Raw genomic sequence first — 16,781 nt, 5'->3', positions numbered from 1 at the left:
GTTAACGAAACTACTCCAGTCCACCCCTTAGAATGATTTGTTAGACGCTGGCCTAAGGATCTAGAGGGGGGGGTGAATAGATCTCTCTAAGTTTTTAAGGATTTTTCTACTGACTTGAGCGAAAGCGGTTCTGAATCGACTTGCGTCTATTCTGGACCGCTATTGCAAAGATCGTACGTGTTTCAAAACCAAAGAATAAGTGGAATTGATGGTGAAGTAATATGATAGCTAACCAATACGTTTAACAACTGAAATCCAATTAACTTCTAGATTGACAACTTTGATTTGCAATGCAGTAAGATTGGATCAAGCAAAAACACAAACACTTGGTGCTTATAACCAATTATGAACAGAAAGTAAAAGAGAAAGTAAAAGCGACAAGAACACGATATTTGTTTAGGCAGTTCGTCGATCGTCCTCGCTACGACTACGTCTGCCCCCAATTCCAAATTGAAATTGGGTAATCTTTCATTAATGTTGAAAGTAGTATATACAAAGAAGATAACAAAGCGATAAACGATAAACCAATTATGTCGATCCTTTGAATCTTCTTCCCCCTTAATCTTGAGCCAGATCAAGGTTATCCAAGAGCTTCACTTTGATTCCCTTCTGCAGTGTCTTGATTCCTTGAACTCCCCGTTCCTCAATCGTTACACTCAGCCGAATCCTCAATGAACGCCTCTTGATAAAAACCCCCAAGAACCACCCGTCGTGGAGGACAAAACCCGCAGATTTTATTCACCAACAAACCCCACAGACCTTCACCCACTAGGAATCTTCAATTCCGTTCCATGGACGTTATCGAACTCATCACTAACCCGCAACGCAAGAATGATTATGTGTAATTGTGTTGGAGATGATGAAGAACGAAGATGAGAAGCGTTTGTGTATCTTTCAGTCGTTGGTGTTGATTGAATAGTTACCCTTGCACAATATATATGATTGCATAACAGTTAGAACCAAGAAAAACTGATTTTTGAACTTTCTTGATCAGTTAGGTCGACCACTTGTAGTGCTTAGGTCGACCTAACAGAGCTTGCAGAATTTTTCTCCCAGTTAGGTCGACCTGTTGAAGGAGTAGGTCGACCAGAATCCTTTTCTGATGCATTCTGGAGACTTTTTCACAGATCAGGTCGACCTAGTTGCCATGTAGGTCGACCTAACAGACTGATGTGAAGATTTCTTCATTTTGAGTCGACCTAAATGGTCTGTGAGTCGACCTAGCAGAGGTATATGGATTTTCCTTCATTTTAGGTCGACCTAGGTTGATAGTAGGTCGACCTAACTGCTGATTTTCTGCATTTTTCATGTCCAGCTTGTGTTGAGTCGACTTATATGCCAAGAGGATCACCTTGTGCTTGCTTTCATGAGTGATCAAGTTTCTCCTTGTTATTTGAATGCTCATTTGAGTTTGCCATAAATCAAAAACATCTTTGAGTGTAATCTTGTATTCACAAACTCCCCCTTTTTGATGATGGCAAACCAATACTCAAGAGCTTTGGTAGTAAGTGGCAAGGACTCAAAAGACTCCCCCGTACATCCAGCATCTCTCTCAACAAAGCTCCCCCGTACACTCAGCAGCTATCTCCCCCTTTGTCAACATCAAAAAGAGAAAACAGGAGAGCAGAGTAGAAGAGAAACAAGAAAAAATAAAGAATACCGGTAGTCATAGAGATAGATAACACATAAAAGGTGAAATCATAAGGGCTAATCATGTTTTAAAGCAAGCCAACAACATACATAGTAGTTCAAGAGAATTATAAAAGAGAACATAGAGTGCTACATCATATTAATGTTTTTAACAACAGAACAAAACAACAGAAACTTAATGGCATGAAATGCAATGAAATGATGATATGATGAACGATATGTCCTAACGCCTGCCCCTTCTTCCTCTTCCTCTTTGAAATGTGTGAGGTCGATCTTCTTCAACCTGTTCCAACAAATCCAGCACCGTCATGTTAAGAGTGTTGAAGCTTTGGCTGATGTTAGCATGACGATGCAATGCCGTTTCCTCAAACTGATTCTGCCTCAATATGGAGTTGGATGCAAACGTCTCAAAATCGTTCCTTTGTTCCTGAACCAAGCCGTACAGAGATTGGTATTGCCGTTGTTGTTCCTCATATCTATCTTGTTGAAGCTGCTGCATGGTTTGAAATTGAAGCTGTTGAGTTTCAAAGTTCTGCTGTTGTTGAAGTTGCATAACTTCAAGCATAGATATTATGTTGGATTGATCAGGAGGAGGTGGAGCAGTGTATCCCCAAGGGATATCCTCTTGTTGTGGGGGAACATATCTCCAATTTGCATCTGTGTCATGAGCTGCGTCTTCCATGGTATGATCCTCCATGGTATGGTCCTCCTCATTTGCTATTTCTTGATCGTTTCCCTCTTCCTCATTTCCTACATTGTTTCCAAACTCCGTAGGATCGTCATAGTTGTAGATAACCTTCCCTGTTCCTTTTTGAATGAGATAATAAGTCTTCCTCACAGGATTCCAATGATATCCCATAAGAGTCAAGGTGGTTTGTGAGAATTCCTGGGATTGATGTACGCGAGTGTAGTGTAAGTGATCAAGTCGCATACCAAAGTGATTGACAATTGTTTGAATGATTGAACCATAACATAGGGCTGTAGTTTTCTGTTTGACTTCATGAAACTTAGCAGCAAGGAAGTGAGGCCAGTGTAAACGCGTTCTGTTTTGCAGCAGATACATGAGCACCACTTCATTTCTTTCAATTCTCGAATATCCTCCAGCCCTTGGTCTGATGATTCTTGAGATTACCCAGTTCAAGAGTCTAGGATCTCGCTTCAAATGACCAGCTGTTATTGTTTCATTTGGTCTATCAAATACGGAAGGATCTTTGAGGATTGACTTCATGTAGGCCTCATGATCATAGTTTCCCGGTACATCCCCGTCTACCATACGGAGTTCATCACCAACGATTGTCAGACCAAAAATACTAATCCAGACCCGTTTGTCAACAACATGCGATCTAGATCCCATTTTGAAACGGAAGTTACAACCGTCTCCTTTTGTAAATCCTGCATAGAAAGCCCTAACGGTATCCTCACAGTACGGGGTATCACATTGCAATAAGGGATGAATATTTTGATGTTCAATTAACGCAGCGACATCAGGGATATTCATGTTTTCGACAAGATTTGGATCATAAGTGTATTGCTTAACAACTTTCCTTTTCATCTGCCATTTCTCAAAGTTTTCTCTACAATCAGGGTGAACAAGAGCACTTACCGGTTGAGATGATGAACTGGAAGCAATTTCCTTTCCTTTTCTTGATTTTGGAGGCATGATTGGAGATGCTTTGAGTGAGAGAGGGAAGATTTTTGACAGTTTAGAGTATGAAGAATTAGGGTTAGCCGTACCAAAAGGGATGAGAATGAGAGGGAATGCAAGAATGGAATGCTTTGAATGCATGACATTGGGTCGGGTCGACCTAACAGGCCCAAATATGGAAAAGTTTACGCAGTAGGTCGACCTAAAGTGAAGCTGGGTCGACCTAACAGAAGTAATAATACAAATAACCAAATTAGGTCGACCTAATTTGTGAGTAGGTCGACGCAACTGGCCCTTTTTGGTTTTTCTAAAGAACCTTCTTATGTAGGTCGACTCAAATACAGGGTAGGTCGACCTAAGTTGCTTTCAATGATGAAAATGCCTTGGAAATGTTTCTATATGATGTAGTTTTGTTTTATCATTTGCTTGAATGCACAACCATTGTATGTTATGAATGAAATGATGAACACATATACATAAGTATTTGAGAAGAGTAGATAAGAACACATGAAGTCACTATAAGCATGTTAATTGATAGCATATTATAGAATCAATGAAATTTTTGGAAGTGAACAATGTGCATGTTACCGCTTTCTTAATATGTAGGTGTTCTGTCTTCATTGTGTGACACCCTCTTGTTAAGTGTCGATCTTTTGGTTTTCAGTCTTCATAGATGACATATCAAGAGAGATATGCCTTCTTTTATGTGTCTTGAACATCCTTTATCAATGGAATCGTCAACTATCAATGATGTCAAGACACTTTTCCTGCAAAATTAATTTAGAGTGGAAGGTCCCCAATCTTCATTGGGTCCTGGATGGTGAGTACACAATTTGTTGCACTTAGGCAACCATTGAAATACTCCTTTAGGAACTAAAATTCTCCTAAATTTGCATTTTTCAATGGTATGTCCCTTTTTGCAACAATAATGACAGGTAATATGATGAGAATATGGAGTTTTGCTAGTTGATACTTTTGGTACAAAAGTGTATTTACTATATAAAGGAGTATACGATCTTTTGAACTTGTTTGGATCAACCGCAAAAGTCACTTTTGGTTGTAGAGCCTTGTCTAACTTGGCTTTTAGATCTCTTACTTCTTTTTGCCAAATGTGACATGTCTCACAACCAAACCATGATGTAGGATCTAATTCAACTTTGTCCTTTTGAATGTCTAGCATAGATTGTTTTAAAGCTTCCATATCCTTTTCGGTTTTCTCAACTTTTGATTCAAGATATGAAAAAATTTTCTTATTTGAGGCCAAAAGTTTGAAAGCTTTAATTGCATCTCTATGTAATTCTTCAAAAGCAAGTTTTAGTTGAGAATGAGATACCTTATCTACAAGTTCAGGTTTAAGATGACTTACAGCTTTCTTTTTCTTGTTTTGATGAGCCATGAGACATAGGTTTGCTGATTCTTCTTCATCGCTTGACGAGCTTTCACTAGATGAATCACTTTCCCATGCTATGTAAGCTCTTTTAGATTTGTTATGACCTTTGCTTTGGTTCTTCTCCTTTTCTTTCTTAAGGTATGGACAATCCGGTTTGTAGTGACCGGCTTTCCCACAATTGAAGCAAAGACCTTTGATCTTTCCTTTGTTGTCGTCATCTTGTTTGAACATGTTTGATTGCTTTCTATATTTGATCAATCCTTTGTCGGAATGTTTTGCTCCATTTTTCTTTAGATATTTGTTGTATCTTCGCACAAACAGTCCCATTTCCTCATCATCGGAGTCTTCGTCATCACTTGTGTCACTATCCTTTGGCTCTCGTTTTGAGGTCTTGGAGCTCGAAGCTTTTAGAGCTATTGACTTCTTCTCTACCTCTTTCTCCATGTTCTTTTCTTTCTTTGTCCTCTTCTCATGCATGTCAAGGCATTTAAGATGCTGTTCATGTTCCTCTAGTTTACCAAAGAGAGTGGTAATGTCTAAAGTGTTGAGATCATTTGCTTCCTTAATTGCTGTAACTTTGGGCTGCCATTCCCTGTTCAAACACCTTAAGATTTTGTTAGTAGCAACTGCATTGGAAACCGGTCTATCAAGAGAATTTAATCGATTTTTCAGGTGAACGAATCTTTTCTGCATGCTTTCGATGGTTTCACCATCTTCCATGTGGAAAAGTTCGAACTCTTGAGTTAACGTATTGATCCTAGCTAGTTTGACATCATCCGTTCCCTCGTGGGCAACTTGCAATGTGTCCCACATAGCTTTAGCTGATCTACAATGGGAAACGCGATAGTATTCATCAACTCCTAGAGCTGAGATTAGAATGTTTCTCGCTTTCCAATCGTATGCATATTTCTTTTCATCTTCAGCATTCCAAGTATCTTCTGGTTTTGGAACAACTGCACCAGCTGCATTTGTCATAGTGATCTGAAATGGACCATTGACAATAGCTGTCCAGATGTTCCTATCAATTGCATTGATATGGACACACATACAATCCTTCCAATAGCCGTAGTTTTCTCCGTTGAAAACTGGAGCTCTATTATGAGCCCCTTTAGGTCCAGAAGCCATCTTTCCAATAAGTGTTTCACGTAGCACGGAATAAACCAGAGCTCTTGATGCCACTTGTTAGACGCTGGCCTAAGGATCTAGAGGGGGGGGTGAATAGATCTCTCTAAGTTTTTAAGGATTTTTCTACTGACTTGAGCGAAAGCGGTTCTGAATCGACTTGCGTCTATTCTGGACCGCTATTGCAAAGATCGTACGTGTTTCAAAACCAAAGAATAAGTGGAATTGATGGTGAAGTAATATGATAGCTAACCAATACGTTTAACAACTGAAATCCAATTAACTTCTAGATTGACAACTTTGATTTGCAATGCAGTAAGATTGGATCAAGCAAAAACACAAACACTTGGTGCTTATAACCAATTATGAACAGAAAGTAAAAGAGAAAGTAAAAGCGACAAGAACACGATATTTGTTTAGGCAGTTCGTCGATCGTCCTCGCTACGACTACGTCTGCCCCCAATTCCAAATTGAAATTGGGTAATCTTTCATTAATGTTGAAAGTAGTATATACAAAGAAGATAACAAAGCGATAAACGATAAACCAATTATGTCGATCCTTTGAATCTTCTTCCCCCTTAATCTTGAGCCAGATCAAGGTTATCCAAGAGCTTCACTTTGATTCCCTTCTGCAGTGTCTTGATTCCTTGAACTCCCCGTTCCTCAATCGTTACACTCAGCCGAATCCTCAATGAACGCCTCTTGATAAAAACCCCCAAGAACCACCCGTCGTGGAGGACAAAACCCGCAGATTTTATTCACCAACAAACCCCACAGACCTTCACCCACTAGGAATCTTCAATTCCGTTCCATGGACGTTATCGAACTCATCACTAACCCGCAACGCAAGAATGATTATGTGTAATTGTGTTGGAGATGATGAAGAACGAAGATGAGAAGCGTTTGTGTATCTTTCAGTCGTTGGTGTTGATTGAATAGTTACCCTTGCACAATATATATGATTGCATAACAGTTAGAACCAAGAAAAACTGATTTTTGAACTTTCTTGATCAGTTAGGTCGACCACTTGTAGTGCTTAGGTCGACCTAACAGAGCTTGCAGAATTTTTCTCCCAGTTAGGTCGACCTGTTGAAGGAGTAGGTCGACCAGAATCCTTTTCTGATGCATTCTGGAGACTTTTTCACAGATCAGGTCGACCTAGTTGCCATGTAGGTCGACCTAACAGACTGATGTGAAGATTTCTTCATTTTGAGTCGACCTAAATGGTCTGTGAGTCGACCTAGCAGAGGTATATGGATTTTCCTTCATTTTAGGTCGACCTAGGTTGATAGTAGGTCGACCTAACTGCTGATTTTCTGCATTTTTCATGTCCAGCTTGTGTTGAGTCGACTTATATGCCAAGAGGATCACCTTGTGCTTGCTTTCATGAGTGATCAAGTTTCTCCTTGTTATTTGAATGCTCATTTGAGTTTGCCATAAATCAAAAACATCTTTGAGTGTAATCTTGTATTCACATGATTTACCTCAACTGAGGATTTAACCCACTAATCCAACTGATTACAATGGTTATCCACTTAGAAACACTCTAAGTCTTCTAGAGTATCCTGATCACAACTTGATCACTCTAGGAACCTTTTATAAACAATGTAAAATAATGTTTACAAGAGTTTAGATTGCTTCTAATAAAGCTGTAATCACAACTATGATATTTCTCTTAAGTTCTTAGCTTAACACTCACTAACTATTACAAGAGTTTGTGAGGTTGAAGATGAAGTTCGTGAGGTTTGAATTTGACAGCGTTTCACTATTTTGCACAAGTGTTCTACTTTGCTTCTGATCAAAACTTCTATTTATAAGCGCTGAGAGGAAATGACCATTGGGAGCATTTAATGCTTTGCGTGAATAGTACATCTCTACATTTAATGTTTCACTCTTTTGTCAACTACCTCGAGTCTTGCTTTTCCTACTTTTACTGACTTTGCCTTTTGTAGCTTCTAACGTTCCTTTTGTCAGTCAGAGATTAGACGTTTCATCCTTTCATCTCGTACTTTCTTCTGGACTCAGATTTTGTATATAACAACGTTTGAATATCAGAGTCAACAGCTTGGTGCAGAGCATCTTCTTGTCTTCTGACTTTGAAGAGCTTGAGTGTGATACCATCAGAACTTCAGAGCTTGTTCTTCTGACTTTCATTCTTCTGATGCTTTCAGTTCATGTTCGGATTCTGCTTGATCATCTTTTGATGTCTTGCCAGAGCATGTTCTGATGAAGCCATCCAGAACTTCCAGAGTCAGTTGCTTCTGAGCGCTGATTTGTGTATACTCTTTATATATTTCCCGAAATGGAAAATTCAAAGGATTAGAGTACCACATTATCTTATACAAAATTCATATATAATGTTATCATCAAAACACATAATATTGATCAGAACAAATCTTGTTCTAACAATCTCCCCCTTTTTGATGATGACTAAAACATATATAATTGATATGAATTTGTATCCAGAATATCAGATGAACAAAGACAATTACACAGATATAGCAAAAGCATATAATCAGAGTGTGTGAATATGTCTCCCCCTGAGATTAACAATCTCCCCCTGAAATTAATACTAGAAAAATTTATAAATAAAAGACTTCCCTGAGTATTTTTCATTTCAGTTGAGACTTTCACTTAGAATAGAACTTCAGAATATTCAGAGCTTCTCTTCAGAGTTTCCATTGGATAGCTGCAGAGCTTTGAATTTCCCTTTATAATCAATTGTATCAGAGCATACTTGATTGTATCGCAACATTCTTCTTGCTTCTGATCTCAACATTTCTCGCTTCTGGATTTGAAACTTCATAGCACTCAGCTTGCTTTAAATCTTCAGGAGCTTTATAATTGCTTTTCCCATGTATTTGCTTCTCACTTTGAGCTTTTCCAGAATGTCATATTCCAGCAAAAAACTATCAAAGACAGAAAACTTGCAAATAATGTTAGGAAATGCTGAGACTTAATCCCAGCAACTGATATTATAAACCAATTCAATTATCATATTTCTCCCCCTTTTTGTCATAACATCAAAAAGCATAAAGATTCAGATGAACAAAACACACAGAGTGAAGAAAGAACAGATAATTTTTCATTGATAAAACATCAGAAGATAAGGGTACAGAAGCATATGCAAATCAAGCATATGCAGAAAACAAGAAAACACACTAAGACGCAAGACAGACTACGACTGGCTAAACTTAGAAGCTAAGACAGCCAGAAGTTTCTTAATCTCAGCAGTGTCTTTAACTTGCTTCTTTGTAGCTTCCTTTTGATCCTGCATGAAGGATCTGAACTCAGCATTTGTATCCTCTTGATTGTCCAGACGAAGAGCTAAGTTAGCTTGATTCTGTTGGAGCTCCTTCATAGTGTTTATCAGCACAGAAGCAGAAGGACCAGCAGAAGTAGCATCAAAGTTGTTGTCCATAGCAGGTGATCAGTGCATTTTGATGCACGTTCCTTTATGTTTGTACTTAGGAATTTCTATGGTTTGGTTTGTTTATTTTTCTATTTTATTATGTTTTTATATTTTAATTTATTTTTATTGTTATTTGATTTTCGTATTTAATTTTTCAGCTTTAGCAGTCTGCACGGAAACGATCATAACTAGAGCTCCGGGAATCCGATCAAGGCGTTCTAATAATCGCCGGAAAGCTAAGAGAAAGAGCTACAACTTTCGTGTTGGAGTCAAAGTCAGATTCGGAGCGCATATTTTCCATAATTTCGTTTGAAGCTGCAGCATTAGTTTTATTTAGTTTTGGATCGTTAGTTTTGGGTCTGGGTTATGTTTGTTTGACCCAGTTGGGTTATGACCCGAATTATTGTTTCTCCCATTTACCTAGGTCTGGCCGCTAATGTTCGGGGTTACGTTTTTATTATTCAAGAAATTATGAGTCAAGCTTGTACGAATTCCATGGAGAACTAATTCCTTTGAGACAATTTGCTGTATTCAGGTTCCGACCTTGAGGTTATTATAATTATAATTCAGTTCTATTCCTTTCAATATTAATCTATGTATCTTGTTTGCTTAATTCGATTTGCATAGACTATATTGATTTAATTCGATTGGTTGTATGATCCTAACTATAGTCACGTCATCGTTTGCTTAATTCGTTATCGTGTCCGTTTAATTCATGTTTGCTTAATTCATGAAACTTAATCCCGTTTGCTTAATTCGGATAATAGGAACATACAACTTATACTATCAATTGCGCTTGTCAATGGATATTATGGTCGAATAGGAATAGATAATCCGCTTAGGAGGTTGGAATTACAATAATCAATGATAGATAGGAACCGAATCAGCAAATTGTCGTTTTAGCTTATTTTATAATCACTTATTTTAATCATTTTTTCACTATGTTATTATTAAATCAATCCTAAACCCCCCTTTAATTCAATTTACCGTCGGTTAGTTATAACTAAGAATCCTTGTGAGACGATATCCGAGTTGTCGTTACCGTTACTACAGTTTTTACAAAACAACTCGTTTTTGATTCGCGTGCGACAGCGGATCAGCAGGATGATTGTTTGCAGCATCAGCTTCAACTATAAGAACATCTCCTTGATTTTCCTCAACAGGAATTTTTGTAGCAGGATGTTCTAAGCCTTCAAGAATTGCAGCTAGATTTTCTGGAGGTGTTGGAGTCACAGGTTCTAGAGGGTATTCAACTTCTGGATATACCATATTTGGTGCTTTATCAGAGGAATGCTCCATAAGCCAGTTGAATAAGAACTAAAAGTCTCCAGTCAGAACCTTGTATGGATGTGGCTCCCATACAACAATTGCCAGAGGATTCTCTTCTTCTGCAAGCTCATCTACAAACTCCTTCTCTTCAATAGGCTTCCAACTGGTGATGGGATGGTAGTATCTTCCATCATCATACTCTAGAAGATATCTAGAAGGACCAGGAGCAGCAGCTAGACACTCTTTCTGAAGATTCAAAAAGTCAGATTGAATCTCCCTACCAACGGTTCTCCAGATCTTGCCAGCAGCAACACGATCCAGTTTGGCATCATGTGCAACCTTCAGAGCATCTAACCCTCTTCGTACCTTATACTTTAATAATTCAAAACACATATCAACAGAGGGTTCAGAGGGTGGCTTCTAAAATGGGTACTTGGAGAGTCTAGGTTAAGAACAAAATAGGGTTCAGGTTCTCTAGATAGTAAAATAGAGGTGGTAGAAGATGATAGAGATGACGAAGAATCTGCTGTGGAGGTGATTGAGGGATCATTTAATGGTGAGATAGCAGAAGGAATGAATGTGGTTGAGAAAATGTTTTCAGAAGGAATTTATGGAAAAACAACATTTAAAGGTTGGGGGTCAAGAGTTGGTAGTGGATGGTGTCTTTTAAAAGAGGTGGAGGAGGATGGAAGGTCAGAAGGAGGTGGTCTTTTCTGAGGAGGAAGATCAGAGGTAGACTGTAAACTAGAGGTGTCTACATTGTCTATATCTTCTATGAGCTTCTGAAACTGTTCAGAAGTTCTGGGTATTTTTAGGGATCCTGTTGATATTTGTTCAGAATTAGTATTAATAGGTATAGAATCAGAGATAACAATACTTGAAGATTTCTTCTGCTTCTTGGTTTTCTTAACATCAGGTCCTTCTTCAGTGACCTTTCTCTTCAGCTTCTTCTGTTTCTTCTTCTTATCCTTCTTTTGTAATTTCTCCAAGGATGGAAGGGTTCTACCACTAATCCATTCAGGATCAACATCTGATTTTTCTTTAGGACATAATTCCATATATAGCTTAACAGATTCTGACAATTCTTCTTTGTACAATGGAGAGAAATCAACAACAGGATTTCTTCTTGTCAGAACATCAGAAGGAGCTTGAGGAGTTGTGGTTACTTTCTCAATAAGTTGCATTCTCCTCAGAGTGTGAGCATTCAGAATGCTTCCACAAACTGCAGTCAGATGTTTAAAGCCAGCTGCTCTTAGAGTCTCAATCAAACCACTCTCAATCAGAATGTCTGATATCAGTCTGCCCAAGGGAATTGTTTTCTTCTTCAACTTGGGGTTCTTCAGACGTTCTTCTTCCCTTGACTCCTCAACATTAGTCTTCAAATGTTGAAACATAATGTGAGGAAGATTGACTCTCATACCTTTTCCAATACTGTACAGAATGACCTGCTGATCTTGACTGATGTAGGTTGCAGAGTTTGTTGATCTTCTATGATAGAGAGATCCCATGATAATCTTAGCCCAAACTCTATAGGTAGGCTTGAGATCAGTGGTGTGAGGAGAGTTTTTACCAGAAGTAAACAATTATGGATTAATCTTTTCCCAATTGGATCTTCCATGGAGAGCACCAGTTATACCACTTGTACTATCATGATTGTATAGCTTACTTATCAGCTTTTCAGAGACAACCACTTCATGACCTAGCACGAAGGAAATGATAGCAGTTGGAGTAACAGTAGTATGAATAAAAAAATTCCTTAACCAAAGCAGGGTAAACTGGACCAATTAGACGATCAAAGTAGTTTGCCTATCCTTGAACCATCATGACTATTTTGATTTTGAAATCATGTGCCTGCAGATTTTCAAAATCAACCATGGATTCACAGAGAACTTCCAGTTCATCTTGAGGAACCAAACACGTCTTCAAAGGAGCAGTTACAAATTTCTTTTATTGTTCTTGTCTTGAAGATGAAACCTTGCGTTGAACATTTGATGAAGAAGCCATTGAATCACTACTGAGATTTCTGGGTTTCGTAACTTTAGGGTTTTTGAAGAGAGAGAAAAAGAGGCAAAAATGCATAAACAGTGAATAATGAAGATGAATGGAAAGAGATGAAATGATAAAGAGATGCGTTTATATAGGCACGAATTTGAAATAATATGCAATAATATTCTGAATGAATGAGATTAAAAAATTTGAATCAAATGCATTTAATGTTGAGTGACGTTAGGGGAAAATGTGATATTTGAAATGATTTGCACAGTTACCTAGGGCGGCGTCTCATCAACTGCACACATGCTTGTCCCTTCAGAATGAACACGTGTTCATCATCTAGAATAGCTGGTGACAGTTGTTTTGCTTTAAAAGAAATTCTGAATCAACTTAGACATATGAAACGTTTGCAATAACAGAATCAGAATATCTAATTAAACAACTATTTGAGAATTTCTGATAAGAAAATAAATAATCATTTCAAATCTAATCCATATATCAGATCTTCTCATCCTTTCATTATGGGCATAAATCCATACTGATGTTCTTCAGAATGAACTTAAACCTATCTTCAGCAAGAGGTTTTGTGAAGATATCAGCCCACGGATGTTCTGTATCCACAAAGTTTAAAGAAAGAACACTCTTCTGAACATAGTCCCTAATGAAGTGATGTTTGATCTCAATATGTTTAGCTTTGGAATGTAAGATAGGATTCTTAGATAAACAAATAGCAGAAGTATTATCGCAGAAGATAGGAATGTTACTCTCATATATCTGATAATATTCTAGCTGACTCTTCATCCAGAGCATCTGTGTACTACATCCAGCAGCAACAACATATTCTTCTTCTGTTGTAGAGAGGGCAATTGTGGCTTACTTCTTGCTGTACCAAGAGATTAGATGACTTCCCAGAAACTGACAGCTTCCAGAAGTACTTTTCCTTTCAACTCTATCTCCAGCGTAATCAGCATCACAAAATCCCACTAGGTTGTAATCTTCAGATCTTCTGTAGACTAAACCAACATTAGTAGTACCTTTCAAATACCTCAGAATTCTCTTAACAGCTGTTAAGTGAGATTCTCTAGGATCTGATTGGAATCTAGCACACAGACATACACTGAATAGAATATTAGGTCTAGAAGCAGTAAGATATATAAGAGATCCAATCATACCTCTGTAGAGCTTCTGATCTACCTTCTTACTTACCTCATCCTTACCTAAAACACACGTTGGATGCATAGGAGTCTTTGCTTCTTTGCTTTCTGAAAGATTAAACTTCTTCAGAAGTTCTTTCACATACTTGGTCTGATGAACATAAGTTCCTTCAGAAGTTTGATTGATCTGGATCCCAAGGAAATACTTGAGTTCTCCCATCATGCTCATTTCAAACTCAGCCTGCATAGACTTAGCAAACTCCTTTCCAAGTGTAGCATTAGATGTTCCAAATATGATATCATCAACATAAATTTGGAAAATTAAAATATCCTTTTTAAAGATTTTACAGAAGAGAGTTGTATCCACTTGTCCTCTAGTGAAACCATTATCCAGAAGGAAAGAACTTAATCTTTCATACCAAGCTCTGGGAGCTTGCTTCAGGCCATATAAAGATTTCTTTAATTTGAAAACATGTTATGGAGACTTAGAGTCTTCAAAACCAGAAGGTTGGTGGACATATACTTCCTCATCTATATAACCATTTAAAAAGACACTCTTCACATCCATTTGATACAGAGTGATGTTATGGTGAGTGGCAAAAGAAATTAGAAAGTGAATATATTCTAACCTGGCCACTGGTGCAAAGGTTTCTGTATAGTCAATGCCTTCTTGCTGACTATAGCCCTGAGCAACCAGTCTGGCTTTGTTTCTTACAACTTCTCCTTTCTCGCTTAGCTTGTTTCTGAAGACCCACTTAGTTCCAATGATGTTAAATCCTTTTGGTCTTGGAACTAGATCCCAAACATCATTCCTTATAAACTGATTAAGTTCTTCTTGTATGGCAATTATCCAGTTAGCATCCTCCAGAGCTTGATCAACAGAAGTTGGCTCAATCAAAGATACTAGACCAAATTGACATTCTGCATTGTTCTTAATGAATGCTTTTGTTCTTATAGGATCATCCTTCTTTCCAATGATAACATCTTCTGGATGAGCAGAGTTGAGTCTAGAAGATCTTCTGGGTGTTGGCTCTTTAGATATTCTGAGATTCTCCAAAGAGGCAGCAACTTGATCTTCTGAAACTTTGCTTATGGGTTCTTCATGATCTGAGTTAGAGATTTCAATATCTGCAAAATTCTCAAACTGCTTTGGCTTTTCAAGACAAATAATCCAACTCTATGAATTATCCGCCAATTGTACACAACATTCACAACACATATATATCATTCACATATAAAGGCCAATAATCAACTACGATTCACAAAATCCAAACAATGTTGTTCCCATTAATCACCAATTCTCAACATATATATACACACATACATGTCATTTTACACAATCACATAATTATTAAATCAACTACTGCCAACAAAGCTATTTTTATTGAAAAGAAAGTAACGCTAGCTTTCTAACGTTTCGAATGGTACTCAAAACGGATTCACAGTTTGAATGTTATGAATTTATAAAGTTTTAACGAGAATGTAAACACCGACATCATAAACTGACAACTCTAAATATGTCAGAGTTACACAAAATAATTAAAAGTATGACTCTTAATAACTCAAAATAACTCAGACAACTCTATTGATAACTTTAATCTCTCTATTTACAACTCTAAGAGGATTGAGAATAATTTAAGTTAGCCAAATTTTATTTACACACAATTAGTAATTCCGCTAACACAATCAGTAATTTCGCTAAAGACAATTGTTCTCCTGTAAATGTACAAGACTCTTATTATACAAATATCATTCCATAAACTTTAGCGCTACAACCTAAACCAAGGCCACATGTTAATTTTGTAATTTGATAAACAACTGCGAAACATGGTGTGTGCGTAGTATACGTGAAGTAACAAAGATGTTTCTAATCTTAAGGTGCATCCAGGGCTGGTCCCGACTTTTTAGAGTCCCAGAGCAAATAAATAAATGAACCCATAATAAAAAACACACGTTTAACTCGCCTCCAAAATGAAGAAGAATTTCGTAAGGATTAAAAATATGAAGTCTTGGTTGTTTCGAACAATAAAAAGAATTTAAATGCAGATAAGTAGTTATATGCAAATCATTAAGAATTCAAAATCAAAATGTAATTAACTGAATTAAGAATGAGAATATTTTAATTACCTTAATTGCCCTATTTTCTAGGCAACATCCACCATCTAAAAGAAATGAAATTGACGTTTTCTCATTTTAATTGTGAAAAACCAAATCATATGGCTAGAAAATGTAAAAGCAGTGGTAAACCATGTCCTGACCCTAATAGGCAGGTTTACCTGATTGGTAAAAAATTTATTTCTATGACAAAAAAAATAATAAATCAAAACACAAGTGATAATAAATTTAATTTCATTATAAAAAACTATAATAAATTAGATAATTATATGACAAATTTTTAAATATTTAATTATAATATATAAATAATTTCTAAAATTTATACTAATTAAATTTTAATAGATTATATACAATTTATTTTATAATTAAAATTAGAAATGCTAATTAGATAAATTGAGAAAGTTATGGCAGTAAGGCATAATTTATTAAATTTGTCTTTTTATAATGATGGGTTTAATTGCCATGTTTATTTACTGTACTAAAAAGTTGAACTTAAAAAGTTTTGAAGGTAGCAAAGATCGAACACACATCTCCTTGTCTGAGGAGCATTGCCAAATCCGCCGGGCCACAAGTAAAGTGTTGCGTATTAATTTCGCTAACCAATATATAATATTCAGTTTAATTATTTTTTATCTACACCTCCCAAATTTTGAGGCCCCCATTTTGTTGAGGCCCTGGGCTGTGGGCCTGCTTGCCCTGTCCCAGGGCCGGCCCTGGGTGCATCATTCATGAACTTAGTTTTAAGAATGTTAATAATATAATATTTGATAATATTTTGTTAACATGTAAACACCATAAGTACATAGTCATTATGGCTACACACTTTTACATACAAAGGATGTGATTACTAAGTCTGCAACCATAATAGCATAACGCGTATTGCTTTTGTAGGTGATACATAACTGCCGCATCTCAAACAACAATTATCAAATATACATTTAAGTTATAACTACAAGACTTATACATATACTCCTATAAATCATACGGAAATAATACCAATCAAATCAACAAATTTCAACATTTCCCAAAATA

Source organism: Vicia villosa, unplaced genomic scaffold (assembly GCF_029867415.1).
Source record: "Vicia villosa cultivar HV-30 ecotype Madison, WI unplaced genomic scaffold, Vvil1.0 ctg.000212F_1_1, whole genome shotgun sequence".
In the NCBI taxonomy this organism is placed as follows: Eukaryota; Viridiplantae; Streptophyta; class Magnoliopsida; order Fabales; family Fabaceae; genus Vicia; species Vicia villosa.
This window is presented reverse-complemented; position numbering follows the sequence as displayed.